At 43.2% G+C, this 25,112-nt stretch overlaps 1 protein-coding gene and 1 long non-coding RNA gene across 3 annotated transcripts in view; one reads left to right on the forward strand and one right to left on the reverse strand.

Annotated features, from left to right (window-relative positions):
• pex14 (peroxisomal biogenesis factor 14) overlaps nt 1–25,112 on the forward strand; it is a 281,432-nt gene that overhangs the window by 168,035 nt on the left and 88,285 nt on the right. The window lies entirely within an intron of this gene.
• LOC119950849 lies at nt 8,683–16,514 on the reverse strand. Its single transcript, XR_005457444.1, has 3 exons — nt 16,268–16,514; nt 11,550–11,688; nt 8,683–8,744 (listed from the first exon to the last, which is right to left on the reverse strand). It is a non-coding gene; the product is annotated as an uncharacterized LOC119950849 (long non-coding RNA).

Raw genomic sequence — 25,112 nt, forward strand, 5'->3', positions numbered from 1 at the left:
TTGGGTTGGCAAGCTGTATCTTGTGATAGAACAGTACAGCACAGAACAGGCCCTTCGGCCCTCAATGTTGTGCCGAGCCATGATCACCCTACTCAAACCCACGTATCCACCCTATACCCGTAACCCAACAACCCCCCCCCCCTTAACCTTACTTTTATTAGGACACTACGGGCAATTTAGCATGGCCAATCCACCTAACCCGCACATCTTTGGACTGTGGGAGGAAACCGGAGCACCCGGAGGAAACCCACGCACACAGGGGGAGGACGTGCAGACTCCGCACACTGATGTGCAGTGAAAAGCCACAGGGATCAGTGCTGAGGCCTCAAGAATTTGCAATCTATATCAGTGATTTGGATGAAAGGACTGAATTTGGCACTGACACCAGGATAGGTCGAAAAATAAGTTGGCAGAGGAAATAGAGAGCCTGCAAAGGGACATTGGTTAAATGAATGGGCAAACATTTAACAGATGGAGTATAATGTGAACGTGTTCTTTTGGCAGGAAGAATAGAAAAGCAGTGTACTGTGATGAATGCAGGATTTTAGATATATTGGATTCTAAACATTTGAAAATTTAAAGGTTAAAGGATTGAGTTACAGGGCAGCACGTTGGTACAGTCGTTAGCACTGCTGTCTCATGGCGCTGAGGACCCGGTTTGATCCTGGCCCCAGGTCATTCTCCGTGTGGTGTTTGCATATTCTCCCACGTGTCTGCATGGGATTCACATCCACAACCCAAAGATGTACAGGATAGGTAGATTGGCCACGCTAAATTGCCCATAATGGGGTGAAAAAAATTGGACACTTTAAATTTTTGTAAAAAGCTGGGTTAGAGTGTGTTTGGCTGCATTAGTCACGTTTTTAAAATAATGTTGTTTTGCAAGAGCAGAAATCTTTTAGGAGTCATAGGTGAAATTCACCAGGGAAAAGCTGGACTAATGCACTTTTATTTGACATAGGGAAGTCCTTGGGGAGTTGATGTGTTTTCAGCCTGGGGAGTTTATCTGTTTTCAGCCCGGGGGAGTTGATGTGTTTTCAGCCTGGGGAGTTGATCTGTTTTCTGCCTGGGGAGTTTGTGTGTTTTCAGCCTGGGGAGTTTGTGTGTTTTCAGCCTGGGGAGTTTGCGTGTTTTCAGCCTGGGGAGTTTGCGTGTTTCCAGCCTGGGGGTGTTGCTGTGTTTTCAGCCTGGGGAGTTTGCGTGTTTTAAGCCTGGGGAGTTTGCGTGTTTTAAGCCTGGAGGAGTTTGCGTGTTTTTAGCCTGGGGGAGTTTGCGTGTTTTAAGCCTGGGGAGTTTGTGTGTTTTCAGCCTGGGGTAGTTTGCGTGTTTTCAGCCTGGGGAGTTTGTGTGTTTCCAGCCTGGGGAGTTTGCGTGTTTCCAGCCTGGGGTGTTTGCGTGTTTCCAGCCTGGGGAGTTGATGTGTTTTCTGCCTGGGGGAGTTTGCGTGTTTTCAGCCTAGGGGAGTTTGTGTGTTTCCAGCCTGGGGAGTTTGTGTGTTTTCAGCCTGGGGATGTTGCTGTGTTTTCAGCCTGGGGAGTTTGCGTGTTTTCAGCCTGGGGAGTTTGCGTGTTTCCAGCCTGGGGGTGTTGCTGTGTTTTCAGCCTGGGGAGTTTGCGTGTTTTCAGCCTGGGGAGTTTGCGTGTTTTCAGCCTGGGGGTGTCGCTGTGTTTCCAGCCTGGGGAGTTTGCGTGTTTTAAGCCTGGGGAGTTTGCCTGTTTTAAGTCTGGGGTAGTTTGTGTGGTTTCAGCCTGGGGAGTTTGTGTGTTTTAAGCCTGGGGGAGTTTGTGTGTTTTCAGCCTGGGGAGTTTGTGTGTTTTAAGCCTGGGGAGTTTGCGTGTTTTAAGCCTGGGGGAGTTTGCGTGGTTTCAGTCTGGGGAGTTTGTGTGTTTTCAGCTTGGGGAGTTTGCGTGTTTCCAGCCTGGGGAGTTTGCATGTTTTAAGCCTGGGGAGTTTGCGTGTTTTCAGCCTGGGGGTGTCGCTGTGTTTTCAGCCTGGGGAGTTTGTGTGTTTTAAGCCTGGGGAGTTTGCGTGTTTTAAGCCTGGGGGAGTTTGCTTGTTTTCAGCCTGGGGAGTTTGTGTGTTTTAAGCCTGGGGAGTTTGTGTGTTTTCAGCCTGGGGAGTTTGTGTGTTTTAAGCCTGGGGAGTTTGTGTGTTTCCAGCCTGGGGAGTTTGTATGTTTTCAGCCTGGGGAGTTTGTGTGTTTTCAGCCTGGGGTAGTTTGCGTGTTTTCAGCCTGGGGAGTTTGTGTGTTTTCAGCCTGGGGAGTTTGTGTGTTTTAAGCCTGGGGAGTTTGTGTGTTTTCAGCCTGGGGAGTTTGTGTGTTTTCAGCCTGGGGAGTTTGTGTGTTTTCAGCCTGGGGTGTTTGCGTGTTTCCAGCCTGGGGAGTTTGCGTGTTTCCAGCTTGGGGAGTTTGTGTGTTTCCAGCCTGGGGAGTTTGTGTGTTTTCTGCCTGGGGAGTTGATCTGTTTTCAGCCTGGGGGAGTTTGTGTGTTTTCTGCCTGGGGAGTTTGCGTGTTTCCAGCCTGGGGAGTTTGTGTGTTTCCAGCCTGGGGAGTTTGTGTGTTTTCAGCCTGGGGGAGTTTGTGTGTTTTCAGCCTGGGGGAGTTTGTGTGTTTTCTGCCTGGGGAGTTGATGTGTTTCCAGCCTGGGGGAGTTTGTGTGTTTTCTGCCTGGGGGAGTTTGTGTGTTTCCAGCCTGGGGAGTTGATCTGTTTTCTGCCTGGGGAGTTTGTGTGTTTCCAGCCTGGGGAGTTTGCGTGTTTCCAGCCTGGGGGTGTTTGCGTGTTTCCAGCCTGGGGAGTTTGTGCGTTTTCAGCCTGGGGGAGTTTGTGTGTTTTCTGCCTGGGGAGTTTGTGTGTTTTCTGCCTGGGGAGTTTGTGTGTTTTCAGCCTGGGGAGTTTGCGTGTTTTCAGCCTGGGGTGTTTGTGTGTTTCCAGCCTGGGGTGTTTGCGTGTTTTCAGCCTGGGGGAGTTTGCGTGTTTTAAGCCTGGGGAGTTTGCGTGTTTTAAGCCTGGGGGAGTTTGCGTGTTTTTAGCCTGGGGGAGTTTGCGTGTTTTAAGCCTGGGGAGTTTGTGTGTTTTCAGCCTGGGGTAGTTTGCGTGTTTTCAGCCTGGGGAGTTTGTGTGTTTCCAGCCTGGGGAGTTTGTGTGTTTCCAGCCTGGGGGAGTTTGCGTGTTTCCAGCCTGGGGAGTTTGCGTGTTTCCAGCTTGGGGAGTTGATGTGTTTTCTGCCTGGGGGAGTTTGCGTGTTTTCAGCCTGGGGAGTTTGTGTGTTTTCAGCCTGGGGAGTTTGTGTGTTTCCAGCCTGGGGAGTTTGTATGTTTTCAGCCTGGGGGAGTTTGTGTGTTTCCAGCCTGGGGAGTTTGTGTGTTTCCAGCCTGGGGAGTTTGTGTGTTTCCAGCCTGGGGGAATTGATGTGTTTCCAGCCTGGGTAGTTTGCGTGTTTTCAGCCTGGGGAGTTTGCGTGTTTTAAGCCTGGGGGAGTTTGCGTGTTTTCAGCCTGGGGAGTTTGCGTGTTTCCAGCCTGGGGAGTTCGTGTGTTTTAAGCCTGGGGGAGTTTGCGTGTTTTCAGCCTGGGGAGTTTGTGTGTTTTCAGCCTGGGGAGTTTGTGTGTTTCCAGCCTGGGGAGTTTGTATGTTTTCAGCCTGGGGAGTTTGTGTGTTTTCAGCCTGGGGTGTTTGCGTGTTTCCAGCCTGGGGAGTTTGCGTGTTTTCAGCCTGGGGGAGTTTGTGTGTTTCCAGCCTGGGGAGTTTGTGTGTTTCCAGCCTGGGGAGTTTGTGTGTTTTCAGCCTGGGGGAGTTGATGTGTTTCCAGCCTGGGGTAGTTTGCGTGTTTTCAGCCTGGGGAGTTTGCGTGTTTTAAGCCTGGGGGAGTTTGCGTGTTTTCAGCCTGGGGAGTTTGCGTGTTTCCAGCCTGGGGAGTTCGTGTGTTTTAAGCCTGGGGGAGTTTGCGTGTTTTCAGCCTGGGGAGTTTGCGTGTTTCCAGCCTGGGGGTGTTGCTGTGTTTTCAGCCTGGGGAGTTTGCGTGTTTTCAGCCTGGGGGAGTTTGCGTGTTTTCAGCCTGGGGGAGTTTGCGTGTTTTCAGCCTGGGGGAGTTTGTGTGTTTTCAGCCTGGGGAGTTTGCGTGTTTTCAGCCTGGGGAATTTGCGTGTTTTCAGCCTGGGGGTGTCGCTGTGTTTTCAGCCTGGGGAGTTTGTGTGTTTTCAGCCTGGGGGAGTTTGCGTGTTTTAAGCCTGGGGAGTTTGCCTGTTTTAAGCCTGGGGTAGTTTGCGTGGTTTCAGCCTGGGGAGTTTGTGTGTTTTCAGCCTGGGGAGTTTGCGTGTTTTCAGCCTGGGGAGTTTGCGTGTTTTCAGCCTGGGGAGTTTGCGTGTTTTAAGCCTGGGGGAGTTTGCATGTTTTAAGCCTGGGGAGTTTGCGTGTTTTAAGCCTGGGGAGTTTGCGTGTTTCCAGCCTGGGGGTGTCGCTGTGTTTTCAGCCTGGGGGAGTTTGCGTGTTTTAAGCCTGGGGAGTTTGCGTGTTTTAAGCCTGGGGGAGTTTGCGTGTTTCCAGCCTGGGGAGTTTGCGTGTTTTAAGCCTGGGGAGTTTGTGTGTTTTCAGCCTGGGGTAGTTTGCGTGTTTTCAGCCTGGGGAGTTTGTGTGTTTCCAGCCTGGGGAGTTTGCGTGTTTTCAGCCTGGGGAGTTTGTGTGTTTTCAGCCTGGGGTGTTTGCGTGTTTCCAGCCTGGGGAGTTTGCGTGTTTCCAGCCTGGGGAGTTTGCGTGTTTCCAGCTTGGGGAGTTGATGTTTTTTCTGCCTGGGGGAGTTTGCGTGTTTTCAGCCTGGGGAGTTTGTGTGTTTTCAGCCTGGGGAGTTTGTGTGTTTTCAGCCTGGGGGAGTTTGTGTGTTTTCAGCCTGGGGAGTTTGTGTGTTTTCAGCCTGGGGGTGTTTGCGTGTTTCCAGCCTGGGGAGTTGATGTGTTTCCAGCCTGGGGAGTTTGCGTGTTTCCAGCCTGGGGAGTTTGTGTGTTTCCAGCCTGGGGGAATTGATGTGTTTCCAGCCTGGGGAGTTTGTGTGTTTTCAGCCTGGGGAGTTTGTGTGTTTTAAGCCTGGGGAGTTTGTGTGTTTTAAGCCTGGGGGAGTTTGCGTGTTTTCAGCCTGGGGAGTTTGCGTGTTTCCAGCCTGGGGGTGTTGCTGTGTTTTCAGCCTGGGGAGTTTGCGTGTTTTCAGCCTGGGGTGTTTGCGTGTTTTCAGCCTGGGGAGTTTGCGTGTTTTCAGCCTGGGGAGTTTGCGTGTTTTAAGCCTGGGGGAGTTTGCGTGGTTTCAGCCTAGGGGAGTTTGTGTGTTTCCAGCCTGGGGAGTTTGTGTGTTTTCAGCCTGGGGGAGTTGATGTGTTTTCAGCCTGGGGAGTTTGTGTGTTTTTAGCCTGAGGAGTTTGTGTGTTTTCAGCCTGAGGAGTTTGTGTGTTTTCAGCTTGGGGAGTTTGTGTGTTTTCAGCCTGAGGAGTTTGTGTGTTTTCAGCCTGAGGAGTTTGTGTGTTTTCAGCCTGAGGAGTTTGTGTGTTTCCAGCTTGGGGAGTTTGTGTGTTTTCAGCTTGGGGAGTTTGTGTGTTTTCAGCTTGGGGAGTTTGTGTGTTTTCAGCCCGGGGTGTTTGATGTGTTTTCAGCCTGGGGAGTTTGCGTGGTTTCAGCCTGGGGTGTTTGATGTGTTTTCAGCCTGGGGAGTTTGCGTGGTTTCAGCCTGGGGAGTTTGTGTGTTTTCAGCCTGGGGAGTTTGTGTGTTTTCAGCCTGGGGAGTTTGTGTGTTTTCAGCCTGGGGAGTTTGTGTGTTTGAAGCCTGGGGAGATTATGTAATGGCTGGGAGGAGCTAAGGTATATAGTTTGGGAAAGCATTTTAAGTTGTGGTTTTTGATCAGGCCACACTTTAGACCAGTGAAGTATTTTGCTGCGTACAAGAGGGAAGCTGAAACAAATCAGTTGAAACAACTTTTTGAAGACATCCAGCCAGAGTCTGCAGGGGTTGAAACATGAGCCAAATCTGTTCTGGAAATCAAGAATTACTCTGTGCCATTGGGATGTAGGATGGATTAAGAGCTGAATGTATTTTCTTTCTTGTTGTATAATTGGGAATGGAAATAGTAATTATGGATGTTGTATTTACTGTATTTAGTTTTGTTTAAGGGGTAATTTCAGGCTATTTTGGGGTGTAATGTTAAAGAGTTTAATATTGTATTTTTAATACAGTTTAATGTTAAAATGCCAACTCCCTATTTCATTGTGCAATCACTCCTGCAGCGAATCATTCTTTCCGCACAGTCTTACAAAATAAATTGGGGTTTCGGTCCAGTACCCTAGCCACTGTTTTAGCCTGACCTGGGATCATAATAGTACTATTTAAGTGGGGAGAGATTGCAGAAGATGGTGGTTCAGAGAGGTCTGGATGTCATGGTGAATGAGTCACAAAATGTTAGTATAGAGCTACAGCAAGTGATTAGGAAGGCAAATGGTATATTGGTGTTTATTGCAAAGGGAATGCAACGTGAAAGTGGGGAAGTATTAATGCAGCTGTACAGGGCCTTGGTGAGATCACATCTAGAGTACTGTGTACAGTACTGGTCACCTTATTTGAGAAAGGAGGTATTACATTGGAAGCATTTTGGAGAATGTTCACTCGACTCATTCCCGGGATGAGGAGTTATCTTGTGAAGAAAGTTTGAACAGGTTGGGCCCGTATCCTTGGAGTTTAGAAGAATGGGAGGGGATCCTATTGAAACATACAAGATCCTGAGGGGATTACTGCGGATGCTGGAATCTGAAATAAAAACAGAAACTTCTGGACAATCTCTGCTGGTCTGACAGCATCTGTGGAGAGAGAAGGGAGCTACCGTTTCCAGTCTGGATGTCTCGGTCTCCGCAGATGCTGTCGGACCTGCTAAAATCCTGAGGGGCCTTGTCAGGGTAGTTACCAGAAGGATATTTCCACACATGGGGAACATTGGAACCAAGGACGCAGTTTTCAAAATGAGATGAGAATTAATTTTCTTTTGAGTTGTTAGTATGTGGATTTTCTTCCCCAGGGAAAGTTGGAGCCTGAGCCATTTAATTTATTCAAGGCAGAGTTCTATAGGGTTTCTATAGGCACGGGAGTCGAGGATAATGGGGGCAGACAGGACAGTGGAGTTGGGACCATAACCCGATCATCCATGATCTTACAGAATGGTGGAGCAGGCTTGAAGAGCCGATGTTTCTCTGGCTGAAATGTCTGAATTTTAATCTAGCCTACCCTGGATTGTAATGACATAGTGAGGACCAAGCCAGCTCACCTGTGCATTAAAGCTAAGCGATAATGATGTGTCGCGAAGGCCGGCCGCTTGGTAAAAGTGGGTCCCAGGAAAAATGGTTTGCAAAATACTGTTTTAACTTATTGTGTGTACTTCCGCATTCTTCTGTCCAATGCCATACCTGTTACCTGTTTGGCACGTAAAGTGTTTAAAGGCTTCAAACATGTTGCTAAATTCGTCACAAATTTACCATAACTTCGATCCAGGCCCCAGCACCATGTGACGTTTGCACATTCTCCCCATGCCTGCGTGGATCAGGGCAGCACGGTGGCACAGTGGTTAGCATTGCTGCCTACGGTGCTGAGGACCCGGGTTCGAATCCCGGCCCTGGGTCACTGTCCGTGTGGAGTTTGCACATTCTCCCCGTGTCTGCGTGGGTTTCGCCCCCACAACCCAAAGATGTGCAGGTTAGGTGAATTGGCCACGCTAAATTGCCCCTTAATTGGAAAAAATAATTGGGTAACCTAAATTTATAAAAAAAAAAAAAAAAAAAAAAATGCCTGCGTGGATCTCACCCCCACAACCCTAAGAGGTGCAGGGTAGGTGGATTGGCCACGCTAAATTGCCCTTTAATTGGAAAAAAAAATGAATTGGGTATTTAAAATTTATTAGAAGTAAACAAATTTACCATAATAATTGATCAATCCAAAAACAACCTCAGTTGTGCCACATTTTGAGGACCTGATGCTTCCATGATTGCTGCCATCCTCTTCGGCTCTTTACTCATCTTTATTGATGATGTGGCCCAGATAATTTATAGATGTCTTGGAAAAAGTTTCCCGTTTCCTTTTTAACTTGAGGAAGGAGCAGTGCTCCGAAAGCTAGTGATTTGAAACAAACCTGTTGGACTTTAACCTGGTGTTGTAAGACTTCTTGCCATACAATTTAAATTAGAGAACTGAAGCCCGTGCAAACACTCTGCTGACGCCACTACACATCACGTGACGCTTCCCCAACAGGGATATATTCTTGGATACATAACACATAGTCGTGCTTATATTACATCAGGTCAGGATTTTATTATTTTTTATACAGCAAAACAGAAAGCACTACTCAATGAAGGAATTTATCTTGCTGGCAGACTTCATTAAGGTATCAATATACATAGAATATACAGCATCGTAACAGGCCATTCCGTGCAACTAGTCTGGGCGGCAAGGTAGCACAGTTGTTAGCACTGTTGCTTCACAATGCCAGGGCCCCAGGTTTGATTCCGGCTTCGATCACTGTCCTATGTGTGGAGTCCGCACGGTCTCCCTGTTTGTGCGTGGGTTTCCTCCGGGTTTTCCGGCTTCCTCACACAGGTACCGAAAGACGTGTTGTTAGGTAATTTGGGCATTCTGAATTCTCCCTCCGTGTACCCGAACAGGCGCTGGAGTGTGGCGACTAGGGGCTTTTCACAGTAACTTCATTGCTGTATTAATGTAAGCCTACCTGTGACAATAAAGATTATTAAATTAAATTAAATATGTTGACGTTTATTCTTCACTCTGTCTCCTTCCATCCTCTCTCAACTAACTCTACCAGCAAAACCTCCTATTCCTTTCTCCCTAACTAGCTTTTATTAAATGCATTTCTACTACTGGCCTCAATAACTCCCTTTTTGTTATTTCAGTTCACTATCTGGATAATCATGCTTTTATCGCCTTTTAATAAGTAGAAGCACATAAACGACTAAATGTTAGTTACATGGAAACCACTGCAACAGTTAAGATTTCTTTTTGCCAGATGAAGTTTTTGTGGATCTGATGTTCTTTTGGCAACCTACACAATGTAATTTCACATATGTTCCACTGAAGTGGAATAACAAAATGTTATTCAGAGGTTTGTATTACTGCACCTGTTCTATAAAATCATATTGGGACTGAGTGCTGTATAAGACCATATAAGACTGAAAATTGAAACTGTTTTCCGTTGCTCCAATTTAATCCGAACTGTCAAATGGTTTGGTTCACTTCTTTCCGTTAAAGTCATCGTGCTCCACAGTTGTCCTATAATTTAATTTTTCACATGTAAAGTTAAGAACTACTGGTACCACTCATAATTAAACCACTAAACTTTGTACTGCTTTGGCCAGTTTTACAAATGTTACGTTTGTGTACCTCCATGTCAGAAGCACTGAATAATGAATAAAAATACTGTAGCATTATATTGGTACAATATAGGCTAAGATGCAGTATCTCTTTCTGATTGCTCGGATAAATGGGTCATCTTAATTGCTCCTCAGTCACCCACTTAGTAGCATAGCTAAGTGAGAAAAATGGCTCTTAACCAAATTCTATAATTATTGTAACCATCATGCTTGTATCGTTCTCAGTGCAGCTATTTATTTATTTGGTGTACTCCAAACAAAATGAAATAGAAATTCTTGTTAACTTGGCGTCTAAATCTAGGGTTTTGTTTATCCTGGCTATGCTGCCAATCTTCACTAACACTTTATTTTAGAAATTACCAGGTGTGTGTGTATACCCCACACCTGATGCTTACAGAATTTCCCAATCATCCTTTTCTCATGTGATGTCAACTTTCTAAAAAAAAAATCGAAGTGTATCTTAGACTTTTTAAAAATCATAACAATGGCAAACGGGATCTCACTGACCAAATCAGGTCTGGATGATGCTCATCCTGACTTGATGCCCCACCAAAGCCACGATGTATTTCATTTTGCAGCTGCTTTATGAATTGCTCCTCCTTTTATTCTTCAAACTGCACATACAACTAGAAATTTCCCCCATCCCATGAGAAGAGGGAAATCATCCTCTAGGGCACGTGAGTTTAGATTTTCACATTAGCTGATTTTGCCGTTGTTCAGCTGACTCCCAACCCTCAGATGAAGTAGATTTTATAGACGCACAGCACAGAAAGAGGACATTTAGCTCAACTGGCCCGTGTAGGTGTCTATGTTCCAATTGAACCGAAACCTAACATTCTGACCATCTATTTAGGGGCTGTGTAGCACAGAGCTAAATCACTAGCTTTAAAGGCAGGCCAGAAGCACGGTTCAATTCCCGTACCTGCCTCCCCGAACAGGCGCCGGAATGTGGCGACTAGGGGCTTTTCACAGTAACTTAATTGAAGCCTACTCGTGACAAAAAGCGATTTTAATTTTCATCTATTTCCTTCTCCTTTTATGCTTGAAAAGCTTCTCCTTAAATACTTCAACCGGTCTCTTCTATCAAGTTCCAAATTCTTACCATTCTTTGGGTATCTTCTGAATTCCCTATTGGATTTCTTGGTGCTATCTTCTATTGATAGGCTGTATCTGAGCTCTTCCTCACATGAGGAAGCCGTCTCTCTATATCGAAACCACTGATAATGTTAAAGATCTCTATTATCCCACCCCTCAGCCTTGTTTTTGGTTTATACAGATCAGAGTACTTGTTTGCGACAGCCATTAGTTAGTATTACAGAGAAGCCTTTCCTATATTGGCGATGAATAGTTCATTACTCTGGTGTCTTCTGTCGACCTGCAATTTCAGCAAATCATGGACGTCAAAAGTCTGTTCCAGGGCTCACCGAGATTAAAGCTCTAGGGGTGTATCAAAACCACATGGTTTGCAGAGTTTCAGGGACATGATTCACCACTACCTTCTGAAGGACAATTAAGGATAAGCTATCAATGCTGGCCTAGCCAGCAATATTCACATCTCATGAGAAAATGTGTGTATTAAAAAAAAATCTCCAAATATCTGGAGAGAAATCCTGAGAGAAATTGACCAAAGTGTCAAACTGTTTTGACCAAGTCCTCTGCAAACTTTGGGTTCTGTTTCACAGCAACTTCAGAACTCTTGGGGTTAGAAAAAGTCGACATCCTTTTGCCTGCAAAGCTGTATCCAAGATGAGAGACCTCGAGAGATTTATGGCACTACTGTCAAAACCATTGGAAAATGTTGTAGCACAGACAGGGGTGATCTTCTGGCCTGGCATTCATTGGTTAGTATGCCTACGACATGATCACCACCTGTCGTAGTGCTAGCTGAAGGAGTAACTGGTTAAAAACCATCAGGTTACTTTGCCTTCTCTGTAACTCAATTTTAGTCAAGGCAGAATCTGTGTGATACCCTTGGACAGTGAACACAAGATTTAATTCTCCACTGGGACAATGATACAAACCTTTGTCCAATAGTTGGAAGACTCGGGTAATTGACCCAAGAACCATCAATAAGGCACCTTATTAAATATACTTTTGTCTCTCTATCCTATATCTCGGAGTAGTTCATGCAGAAAATTTCTACTGACCCGTGGACGATTTCTTGGCAGCCATCAACCCAATTTCAACATTGACAGTCAATGTTAGGAAGATCCCATTTAATGCTCCAGAGGCTAGTGTACCCATTGATGACGGCCAATCAGTTGTAGGAGCAAGGTTGCTCTGCTTCTTGGGAAAGGAAAAGGAAATGTCAGAATGGAAAGTCTACCTCTAAATTTGTTGAATAGAAATCCGCAGGGAATGGTGGTGCCCGCTCCATTGACACAGTCATCACTTGGTAGTTAACAAATGTAGGGTTGCCATTGTTATCCCAAGTTTTTTTTTGTATTTTATGATCAATACAGAGAAGCTGGCATACATTAACAAATGCACTTCAGTGTTCTGCAGCACTGTTGTGTGATCCGAACTTCAAATTCCTCCCACGATTACCACCAACTGTAATCATCAGTACTTCATCCTACTATTATACACAAAACTCAAATTTTGAAGAGCTAAATCTGTAATTTGAGGAATCTTCTGTAATAACACTTGGATATATATTGCCCCAAAAATTCACAAAGCAGTATTATGCTTTTCTGAAGTCTTAGTGTCAGCATTGGTTCCTTTGGCAATATATCTAGATATCTAGCCGGAGTAATTTGCTGCTCGTTATAAAGCATTGCTGTCCTAATCTGCTCAGGAGGTTATATGTTTCAATGTTGTGGTACTCTAGGTGTTCTCGAAGTGCATATCCTCAAAGACCTGCCTCCAACATTTAGTACTTGTTTCCTTATTTGTATGTGGAAGTTGAACAAATGAGGGGGAATGGTTGGCTTACTCTTAACTCCTGGAATAAAGTTCAACTATCTTCAAATATTCTTCCTGGGTAACTCCTGCTGTCTCTGATTTGTACGGCTTGAAGTACTTTCTTTAATGTCTATGCGTTTGAAGTTTCCAGACCATCATGTTTAGCTGCTCGTTTTGGTACATTTTGGTTCAATCACTATTGGACTGGGATTTAACTTTTAATTTAATTTAATTTAATTTAAATCTTTATTATTGTCACAAGTAGGCAAACATTAACACTGCAATTAAGTTACTGTGAAAATCCCTTAGTCGCCACACTCCGGCGCCTGTTTGGGTACACAGAGGGAGAATTCAGAACGTCCAATTCAGCTAACAAGCACGTCTTTCGATTCTTGTGGGAGGAAACCGGAGCACCCGGAGGAATCCCACGCACACACGGGGAGAACGTGAAGACTCCGCACGGACAGTGACCCAAGCCGGGAATCGAACCAGGGTCCCTGGGGCTGTGAAGCAACAGTGCTAACCACTGTGCGACTGTGCCGCTCTGATACTTTGGCGCCCTCATGATAATTTTTCGCTTTTATAGACAAAGAACTGTGGACCTGCTCAGAATGATGCTGCAGATTATAATGGCTGCGGCAAAATAACCTAAATTTAAACAACAGTGTTCCCAATAGATTGTCTACCCCGATGGAATTCTTGTTTGTATGTAGACTTGCATTAAAAGAGTGAACAAGACTCTAGTTAAGTAATCAACCTTAAAATAATCCATATTTGGGCTCTACCCTGAAATAAATTAATCCTATGATTATCTGTTCAGTTGAAACTCTAAAATCAGTATACACATTGCCAAATATAGTTGATCATGTGAATTGCAACAATCCTTTATTTTGGCACACACTGCTAATTTCAAGCAATGACCTTGTATGCAAATTATGAATGGAACACTAGGAGTTATCTTAATGCTGTTGGCAAATGAGACTTAAATAGTTTTCAAAGACAAACTTGCTACTGTGTTCAAACGTATTATGCATTTTTGGGGTGAAAAGATCAATAAATCCAAGTAATTCATGGCTATTTTATCATCTCAGAAACCTTTAATAAAATAAATTATTGTCTAAAATTTACTTCTTTGCTAATTAACATGTCATCTCACTCTACTTTGAAGTAATGTTCTAGATCTACATCTTAAAGTCTGTACCCCTCGATAGAGCCCTCCTAACCTGCTGTTGAGACTGTGCTTTGAGTTTTTATAACCTTTGCCCATACGTACCACCTTTACCTTTAGAGAGTTATTGTTCTTTTCTGCCTCTTATTCAGTGCGTGCAAGTCTTTTGTAGCATGTTAACCACAACTGCAAACAGCACACTGGGTGGGTGGGGACCAACCGGATTATAAAGTATTAACATAAAACCTCTGTAGAGTTGCACTCTACTGTTCTAACTGTATGTAGGAACAATCTGTTGGCTTTTTTAACTGCCTTGCCAGATTGTCTAGATATTGGCAGTAGTGCATTTATTTCCACTCCCAGGTCCCTTTCTGAATCTCTCTGTGTGCTAATTCCATTCATTGTGTACTTCTGCCAGACATTTTTCCCCTCAATATGTAATACTTTACATTCATTATTGAGTCTCATTAGCTATTTGTCTGACCATTTGCATAACCTAAAAGCTTCTACAAATGATTAACTGTATTCTCCGCTCTACTGCTCTTTCTATTTTAGTGTCTTCTACAAATTTGACAAGCTTAAAATTGATTTTGGCATCATTTGTTTATGTAGATTAGAAGCAATGGGCCTACAGTCACCTCTGATACTCCACTGCCCCCACCCCTCTTCTCCCTAGCCCCCACCTAACAAACTGATATTTGAACACGGGTACATTTATTTCCTATTTTCCTTATTTTGTTTCCCCAACCTTATTGACGGGGTCATGGCCTAAGAATGCAGCATTTGGTTTGATTGATTGATTGATTTGATGCCACATGTACCGAAGTACACTGAAAAGTATTTTTCTGCGGCCATGGAAGCGTACACAGTCGACAAAAAAAAACTTGGCTGTTAACATGAATGAATTTCCAACTTATAAGGGCACCCACATTTTTGTTTCCCTCCGATTAGAGTTTACAAGTGACTGCAGGAGAAAACCAACAGTTACGAAGCCACTGTGGGGGGGGGGTGGGGGAGGATATCAACATGCTCTTCAAACTTGACTAGTTACTTTTTGAAATGCCCTCCCTTTGGTAAATCTGGCAGCCAGTTTTGCATCCAGCGAGCAGTTGAGATGAATGACTAGTTAACTCTTTCTTTGTTGGTGAGAATTGAGGGAAGAATGTTAGCCAGCAGTCCCCTTGCAGCCTCCGAAAGAACGATGGGATTTTTACATTAACTTGAACTTGGTTTAATGTCTCACCTGGCTGGCATCCCTCTAAATTTTCAGTCTTGATTATGTACTTAAATTGGGGCGTTAAGCCTGCATGTTTTGACTCCAAGGCAAGAGAACTGTAAATTGAATAAACTGACATCTGAATATGGATTTCCAGATTTGCAGAAATTAACAGAACTAGCATGGACTATGCTATTTCAGTCAGAACATGGTTGCAATTGCAATACCTGCACTACTTTATGGAAATTTCTCCTTTTTTCTGATGTTCAAAATATTTTGTTTAAAATGCTGGCTTGTTTCCAAATTAGCTTATTAATTAGCTTGATTTCTCCGATTCAGTGAAAATCTATTATTTTAGTTTATTATCTACAATTATTAATCATCCTTCCAACCACACTTCCCACCTGATGACAAGATAGCATATTATATTCTGTCTACAGCTATATTTATTCAAGTTCTGCGTTTTTGCTGCTGAATGTCTCTCACAGCTATGCAGAAGCGACTTTGTCATTTGTTTTGCAGTGGGTTAACATTGTCAGTACACCTTTTTGAAGCAATTGAATCCAGCCCGGACTAATGGGCTGGCGGATCTAGCAGCTGGAAGGGAAAATAAATTAATGCATGTTAGCTAATTTGGTGGCTGTGGTCCACAACGCAAAGCTACCCACAGTTTGGCCCAAGTTAGTAATTTTGTTCAAAAGTGTTCACGAGCTGGCTTGGGAAATCTAGAAATTCATACAAGTGTAACAATGGTGACCATCGGATACCCATTTAGATTACAGATCTGCTTTTGCTATTGCCAGGTCTCTGCCATGTGTTCTTTGGGCAGATAAATCAACAGATACTGACCCATCACCAGACCAAAATGATGTATTTGACCTTGAGGGTCAGTGTTTCTATTTGCCACCAACAATACACAATGCTCGCAAACAAGTGGCTCAAGTACTGTATGGTTCCTTGACAAAGTTGCTGTCGGAGATAATCCTCAAAAGTAGATGGGTTATGTGTTAGGGTGTGCTATTGGGACAGTTGATAACTGATAAGATTTAAGAATATGAGGACATAAGAAACAGGAGTAGGACTAGACTAACACAGCTCTTTGAGACTGCTCTGCCACTCAATACTGATCTTCTGTTTTAATTCCACTTTTCTGCCTGTTTCCCACATCCTTTGATTCTCTATCGACCTCAGTCTTAACTATTCTCACAACACCAGGTTAAAGTCCAACAGGTTTGTTTCAAATCACTAGCTTTCGGAGCGCTGCTCCTTCCTTCACCTGAGGAAGCAGCAGTGCTCCGAAAACAAGTGATTTGAAACAAACCTGTTAGACTTTAACCTGGTGTTGTAAGACGTCTTACTGTGCTCACCCCAGTCCAATGCTGGCATCTCCACACCTTAACTATTCTCAATGATGGAGCATCCGCAGCTCTCTCAGGTGGACTATTCCAAAGATTCACAATTCTCTAAGTGAAGAGGTTTCTCCTCATCTCAGTCCTAAACGATTGACCTCTTAACCTGAGACTGTACCTCTGTGTTCTAGATTCCCCAGCCAGGGGAAACAACCTCTTTGAGTTTACCTTGTCAGCCCCTTCCAAATCTTATACGTTTCGATGAGATCACCTCAGTATTAGTCAGAATTGCGATTGTGATCTTCAATTTCAGTGCAAGCACTTGAGGCAGGTGGACGTTTAGTCACCACATTTGCTAACTTGTGCTTAGTAAAATTCTGAAAGCTTTTTAAGAAAAAAAAAGAAAATTGTAAAATTGTTCTGTTTGGAAAGCCTTTTAAATCCACTTCACAAGTAATGTTGGAGAGTGTGTACGGTGCTCTGAACGATAATAAGAAGCTTTGTGCATGGGTAACACTTTGATTAAATCTGTGATTCATAAGATTGTAGTTGCAGTATGCTGTGCGGATTACTGAGATTTGTTTTAAGCTTATTTTCTCTGTATTTTATTTTTAGCCCACCTCATGCTTTGTATCAGTCAGTAACTGAGAAAGCAGGCAACCTGCTAAAATGCATTTACTGATGCTACTCTGCAGCTGGCAGCTAGGAGGGGTACAAGAGCAATTTATACTCAGAGGCACAGGAGATCAATGCTTCATTGTGTTGGTAACAGACCTGAATGCAAGCATGCGTCCTGTTTCTCTGGGTTTGCATTAATCAAGGGTTGTACATAACGATACTGGAAAGTGTAAATGCCAATGCTATGTTGCAGATGTTTATAACTTTACTGCGTAGTCATCAAAGAAATGCTTTAGACAGGAGGTGATTGAGCACCTTACTTTTTATCACTCATCTTTGGCGAGAACAGCTTTGCTCCCAGAGTTACATTGCTCAAGAGCATTTCCTAGTGGTTAATCCAGAAAAGCAAGACTTTGTACAAATAGAAAATAAAATCGATGAATAATTCCCAGATTATTTGTAGCTGCAATTTGTTACACAGATATTCTTTTTGGCATGTGATTATTTACTAGCTGTTGTGCATAGCTTGTCGATACAGCTTTTTTACCTAAAGCAAAAGGAGTGCTGAATTATATTTCATTTGGAAATGCTTGTCTGAACGTATTGTAGGCCTTTTGAAACCAGTTTAGTGACTTTCTAAAATGAGTACGTTAGGAATATTTGTAAACAGGCTAATTGTAAGAATTTCACTCAATCATTTCAAATGGGTGTGTGTCTGGCCATGCCAATCTAAATGCATATAAATGACCAATTATTTCTAAGCAAATTTACTTGCAATATTTATTGTTATTTTTTGCGGATTTTTTTTGCTGCCTCCCTCCCGCTGAGGTTAGCGCCTCTTGTTGTGCCCTAGGATCTCTGTACTGAAGCACACGTGTAGAATGGGGACAATCCCAGCCCAAACCCATTAAATGACAGTTCTAGGGTCACAAATGTAGGTGTAGCTGCAGGCCTGTCTGAACAAAATCTTCTGACTGATGATGGAGAGCAGCTAGAAGGATCCAATTGAGTTGAATATCTGGGGAGTGGGAGTGTTTCATGGAATGTAGGTGTCGCTGACTAGACCAGTCTTTGTTCCCATTCCAAATTGCCCTTGAACTGAATGGCTCACTAGGCCATTGGAAAGGGCAGTTAAGAGTCAACCACATTGGTATGGGTCTGGAGTCACATGTAGGCCAGACCAGGTAAGGATGACAGATTTCCTTCCCCAAAGGGCATTATTGTACCAGATGTTTTTTTTAAAACAACAACTGATGATAGCTGTCATGGTCACTATTACTGAGACTAGCTTTCAATTCCAGATTTAGTGATTGAATAAAAATTCCATCAGCTGCCCTGGTGGGATTTGAACCCGTGCCTCTGAATTACGTCCAGTGACATTACAGCTACGCCATTGTCTCCTCTCAAAGAGGATGATATCTTAGTTTCCGTAGATTAACTTGTCTTGAGTGCTTCACAAGTGAGCGGTTCAGGAGATAAAGCAGAATGCTGGACATGCCTATTCCCACCTATTATTATGCTTCTGATTGGTCTACGCCAACTGCAGAGTCCTAAATATCACAAGGACAGTGACCAAACAATCGGGGCATCCCTCTTCCATATTTTAATAAACATTTTATTGAGGTTTTTTTTTTGGCAATCTAAGCAATGTACATAAAAATATTAACATAATGCAAATACCGCCTCCCTCTCCCACAGGTCCCACTACTACTTAACCCCCTAGTCTACACTAACCTTCTTTCTGCTGCCGGTTAATTCTCTGCGAAGAAGTCGATGAATGGTTGCCACCTCCGGGCGAACCCTAACAATGACCCTCTCAAGGCGAACTTAATTTTCTCCAGGCAGAGAAAGCGAGCCATGTCCGATACCCATGTCTCCAACTTCGGGGCTTCAGGTCCCTCCATGCAAGTAATATGCGCCTCCGGGCTACCTGGGAAGCAAAGGCCAGAACATCTGCCTCTTTCTCCTCCTGGATTCCCGGATTCTGTAACACCCTGAAAATTGCCACCTCTGTACTCAATGCCACCCTTGTATTTAATACCGTGGACATGGTGTCGGCAAACCCCTGCCAAAATCCCCTCAAGAACATGTGGACATGGTTCGCTGGTCCTCCTGCACATTTTACACACCTGTCCTCCACCCCAAAGAATCTGCTCATCCGGACCACCGTCATGTGAGCTCGATGCACGACCTTGAATTGTACCAGGCTGAGCCTAGCACATGTTGCGGTTGCGTTGACTCTACTCAATGCGTCCGCCCAGAGGCCCTCCTCTATCTCTTCCCCCAGCTCCTCCTCCCACTTGCACTTCAACTCCTCAGTCTGCGTCTCCTCCGATCCCATAAGCTCCTTATATATGTCCGAAATGCTCCCCTCTCTATCCATCCCCCTTAGCAGCAGGAATGGGAAGGTTGGTACCTGCCCACGCAGAAAGTCCCCCACCTGCAGATATGGAAATTTGTTTCCCCCCCCCCCCGCCAATGCAAACTTCTCCTCCAGCACCCTCATACTCGATCCCTCCTCCATATTGTCCTGACCTTTCTACTTGGGGAACTGAGCATTTCCAGAGAGATAGATCAGAAAACCTGCTCCAATTTTCTAATAGAACCCAATATTGAACAAATCCAAATGTTAGAGCTGTACAGAGATCCCCACCTTTCCTTTAAAAATTCCATGTGTTTGCTATCACAGCCAGGCTCTTAATGAAGATAAGATAGTTGTTTGGGAAAGTACAGCCAAGTTTTCTTTCTGCTCCCAACATTCAGTTGAAGAGAGAAAAAAAAGCTAAGAGAGCTTAGGGTAAGTATGTTGCCAGCCCAGCCTGTTCAGGCATAGTGCCTCCAAAATGGGCTGAAGAGGGAGAGCAGATTAACTTTATAGGATGAAGCAGAGGCAGGAATAAAATCCATCATCTAGTAATTGTACAGAATTATGTGGAGGAGCCATTAGTTTTTCTCCTCTGGTAATATAAAATGGTAAATTGCAAAGAAGCATTTTATACAGATGATTGTTCTCCTTGTTTTCTTTGGTTACTGTAAAAGGTACTTTAAATTGGAGAGGGATGTGGTTTGTGCATTAAAGAGCGGACCACCAGAGAGTTTTCTGCTTATTTATTTGGATTAGATTTTGAAATTTTCTGTAGTAATAGTTTATCAATTGGCCATTTGCTAACCAATGAATTAACCGATCTAATGAACAGAAATGCAGCCCGGTAGCGGAAGTAAGAGTATTGAGAGAGTGTCTTTTCAGAAATATCTTCATTCGCATTCTAACTTCTACCTCGCAAGATGGATCAATAGCAACAGAAGAATTCATGTTAAAGAAATCAGCCAAGTGATCTATCTCACTTTATAAATCGTGTCTCCTGACAACTGTACTGATGAAGCTATGAAGAAACCCAGACCATCCCCAGATCTAAGTGGGGGCAGGGGCCCAGATGAAACTCAAGAGGCAGAAAGCAAAATTGATAAAATTTCAACAGAGACTTCAGTCTGTTGATTGGTGTAGTCGCCCAGCCAGTACAGAAAGGATACAAAGTCCAGTTTGTGCATTTGATTTGATTGTTTGGAATATGAACTACAAAAGATTAATATCGAGCAGGCATTTCAATAGCAGTTCTATTTAATTTGAGTAACTGAACAATTGATGTGGGATAAAAACAACCTCCGAGCAGTAGTCTGTTTAGTGGGCAACACACCGAATGCATACTAAATAAGGAATTGGTACGGATTCTTCAATTTAATATATCTTAGAATCCGATGAATCATTTGCCATATGTCAAACATTTTGATCCAAAATTAGCCGATTCGAACAGCCTTGCAGATTTAAAAAAATCTAAATTTAGGCTGTTAAACTTTGGTATCAAAATGAGACCATAGAGTAAGGTCTTGTAATACTTTGAAACCTGGTCTTGTGTGAATATGACTTTATAACTTGGAGTTTTTAGAGTCTCAATGCATGATCCTTATGATTATGAATATTTATGATTTTTTTCTTGTAAGCTGCAGATTCTAATCAAGAAAGTAGTTATATTATGATAATCATAAAACATAATTAACGTAATAGCCCACTGTTGGAGGATGCTTGCGGTGCTGTGTTAACCCCTGGAGAACTTTCTACTAGAATAGAACACATAGAGTGGGGTTAAAATACTCCAGTTGATCATAGAATGTTACAAATGAACAAATGGTCTGTTCTTTCACCCTTTTCTCTAATTTGCTTTGTGTTACTAATTAGAAACCTACAGAAAATAATTTTGGCAGTTTTAGAGTAGAAGCCTCTTAACAGAACACCTCCCATGGTGCGCAAAACACTCTATCCTGTTATTCTTATTAACGAAGGCCTATTAAAAAGTATATGTGCCAGTTTTGATTGGCAGTAATGGATTCTGCAACTGTTCAAGATGTAAATTCATTATTCTATCAGTAACAGTAGGTTTACAGTCAATGATGAAAGGGGTAAACTTAACCCATTGAGTCAATTGTATGGTGACACCCCCTCGGAGAAGGTTATGCAAAAATCTTTTGTTATCAATCATACTTGTCCTTCATCTGGTCATGAAAACCAATCCGTTTCAAAGGTCTGAAAGGGCTGTACAACTTGGCTAAATGCGTGAAAATTAAACTGACTATTGTTTTTTTTTTCTTTAAATCTTAATGGCTTTGAATCCAGGACTGAATCAGTAGCTCAACCTCAAGTGACAATCCTCTTCTAGGATGTTTCTCTAAAGCAAGAATTTCTCACTCAGATCTGTGTCGGATTTGTACGCAAATATGTATTTAACAACTTGGTCATGATCTGGTACAGACTCTTGTCAGACATTGTGTTGTGCATTTGTAGAGTCTCTGTTTATTAACATACCTTAAACTAGGAATATTTAATGGACCATATATTCTACAAGGTTCTGTACAATATTTGAATTAAATGCAAATATCATTTTCCTCCACATTAGAATACATGGGATGTAGCGTCATGGGATCTTCCGTTTGAACAGCTCAAGTAATTCTGTTCTGAATGGAATTCGGGCACAGGAGCGTCCCTTCGTGGTGGGTGGCCAGATTATAGTGATACAGGCTTTCCAGGGGAATGACAGAACAGCATGCTGAAGGACTTGATTCCCATTACATATCTATTTATGTTCTGGATGATTCAACAATAAATTATTTTCTCCCCACAGGGGAGTAAACTAGGCCAACAGTGCCAGTGAATCTGTAGGGAGCCACTTGAGAAATCCCCCAGTAGGCGGCAGGCAACTAGAAATAGCACTCAGGCAGGGCAGGGGAAAGTGCTGGAAGAGGAGGAAGCTGGTGATGATCTACCAAGGGTTTGCTAAGCTCAAGTTCCACACTCCTGGACTGTTTAAAGTGCAAATGGGGCAAATCGCTGCAAAAGCCCCATATCTGGGATTCCGGTCTTTCAGATCTAGAATAAACTGCAAAATGTAACTTTTATACCTGTTTTCCTATGGGCTATTATTTGGGATGACATAAGTTATCAGGATCAATTCCAAGGATAGCCCAAGTCATGCATGTACAGGCTCCACTAGTTGAAACCAGTGTCGTTTGACAAAGTACATCCAACTATGGCTGTGGGGCAAACTGTGTGTGTTGTAAAGTATCCCTGATCAAAGCACAAAATAATCTGAGATTGTTTCAAAATACACTATGTAAATTATAGCTAGGACTGTTGTTTTCTGTTACACAAAAAGACTTTGATTTACATTAAAATAAAGTCAATTTATTTTCACGGTAGCACGGTGGTTAGCACTGCTGCCTCACAGCTCCAGGTTCAATTCCAGATTCGGGTGACTGTCTGTGTGGAGTTTGCACTTTCTCATTCTCATCGTGTTTGCGTGGGTTTCCTCCGGGTGCTCCGGTTTCCTCCCACATTCCAAAGATGTGCAGGTTAGGTGGGTTTACCACGCTAATTTGCCCTTAATGTCCAAAAGCTTAGGTCGGGCTACTGGGTTATGGGGGTAGGGTGGAGGTGTGGGCTTAAGTAGGGGACTCTTTCCAAGGGCCGGTGCAGTCTCGATAGGCTGAATGGCCTCCTGCGTAGTCAAGTCTATGAAAATGATTTTTGTGTTTAAATAAGAAACTTCACACTGCTTTTACATTGTCATAACACAATAATCCATTTTCAATAATAAATATCACATTGTTTTAGTTCAGAAATTCAGCAGTACATTCCAGTAACGCTTTTATCTTTTTGATCAATTCAGTAAAATTGACAACAAAATCACAAATTTTAATAATAATCTTTATTGTCACAAGTAGGCTTACATTAACGCTGCGATGAAGTTACTGTGAAAAGCCCCTAGTCGCCACATTCCGGCGCCTGTTCGGGTACACTGAAGGATAATTGAGAAAGTCCAATTCACCTAACGGCATGTCTTTCGGGATCAATGTTTCTTTGACACAGTGAAACATTCGAGCAATGGCCTTGACTGGATGAGCCTGAAAATATAGTCGCAAATCACCAGTGGCAAGGTTCTCTGTTTAGACTGAGTCACTAAATTATTTAAAATGTCATTAAATAATTTTTAGTCTATGCTTCATTGAACTGTTAGCCTATGTAATGATCCCCAAACTAGCTATATGTATGTCGAGGAATTAACCGCATTTAACAGTGCAGTTTTGCATGCAGTCCTGTACTTGCTGAATGTTTGTGCTCTGCGTTTCTTCCATTAATGTTTGGATGCCAGTGCTACCTAGGTGAATGTGTGGCACTGTAAAAACAAACTTAGAATGAAAATGTGTTAGTTTATGATTTGACGTGAGTTAATCAGATGATTTCTAATTCTGCTCTGATAGATTGACCTATAAGATCGTAAGAAATCGGAGCAGGAGTAGGCGATTCGGCCCATCCAACCTGTTCCACCATTGAATAAGATCATTGGCTGATCTGATTGTGGCCTTAACCCCACTTTCCTGGTTGCCCCTCATAACCCTGACTCCTTTGTTGATGAAAAATCTGTCTGCTCAGCCTGGAATATATCCAACAATCCGGCCTCCACTGCTCTCTGGGGAAGAGGATCCCAAAGATGAATGACCCTCTGATTGAAGAAATTGCTCCCCATCTATGCCTTAATTAGGAGACCCCTTATTTTTAAACTGTGTCTCCTCATTCTAGATTCTCCCATGAGGGCAGACATCCTCTCAGAATCTACCCTGCCAAGCAATCTTATATGTTTAAATACGATCACCTCTCATTCTTCTAAACTCCAGTGAATATAGGCCCAACCTAATCTCATAATGCAACCCCTTGTTCCAGCAATCAGCCTGTGAACCTTATCTGAACTGCTTCCACTGCAAATATATACCTCAAGTAAGAATACCAAAACTATACCCCACACCAATGCCCTGTACAGTTGTAGCAAGACTCCCTACTTCTATCCTCCATCCCCCTTGCAAGAAAGATCAACATTCCATTTGCCTTCCTAATTACTTGCTGTTTCTGCATGCTAACCTCTTGTGATTCCTGTAAAAGGACACCCAGCTCTCTCTGTAGCACAGCATTCTGTAGCCTCCCTCCATTTAAATAATCTGTTTTTGTATTCTTTCTGCCAAAGTGGGCAATCTCCATCTGACATTTTTTCCCCATTCGCTTAGCCTATCTATATCCCTTTGGAGGCTCTTTGTATCCTCTTCACAAATTACCTTCCAACCGAGCTGTATATCATCAAATCTGGCTAGAATATCATCTGAATATCTAATTCAGATCACTGCCCTGTTCTTTTCTCTTAGCTATACGGCCCCTGTGTACGTACTTGCATCAAGTCACGTCCGTTCATCGCCCCTGCGCTCACATGCGCTCCTGCCGTATTACGACTTCCTGGGCTAGTGCGCGGTCAATTTGAGCCCCACGAGCCCCGGAGTCACAACACAAGTGAATTATCCAATAATTTGTATAAAAATACACGCAGTCTTTGGCCCTTGGCTGTCCAATAATTACAGTTACCAGGTTTGTAAATGTAAACCTGATTGCTGTTTATTTATAACAAGGACTATCATGAAATATGTGGTAAATACTATTGGTTAACAACAAACGAATACCTACCACCCGCTTTAACTGCCCCACCCTCTACTTATACACGTAAGACAGACACACACAGAGGGGAAAGCAATGGAAATAAAGGATGGAAGTCAAAAGAGTCCTTGCTTAAGATGTGTTTTTTAGCAAGCTAGCAGACTAGTGTCTTTGGTTTTCAGCTGGTAATGCTAAAAAGAGCCATTCAGTCAGGGTGCCTGTAGTTTAGAAAATGCAGTACTCAGAGAAACGGGCTTTTTTCTGGAGAGACATTTATTTGTCATCAGACTGGGCCATCAACTCAAGGTTCGCATTGAGGCCTCTTATCTTTCTGGGGAGACACTTTATTTCACATCAAACCTTGCTTTCAGCCTCTGCACTCTCATTAAAATGGAACCCAAACTTGCCAGAGAGAGAGTCAGCTTCTCA

The sequence above is a fragment of the Scyliorhinus canicula genome, chromosome 16, assembly GCF_902713615.1.
Source record: "Scyliorhinus canicula chromosome 16, sScyCan1.1, whole genome shotgun sequence".
Classification (NCBI taxonomy): domain Eukaryota; kingdom Metazoa; phylum Chordata; class Chondrichthyes; order Carcharhiniformes; family Scyliorhinidae; genus Scyliorhinus; species Scyliorhinus canicula.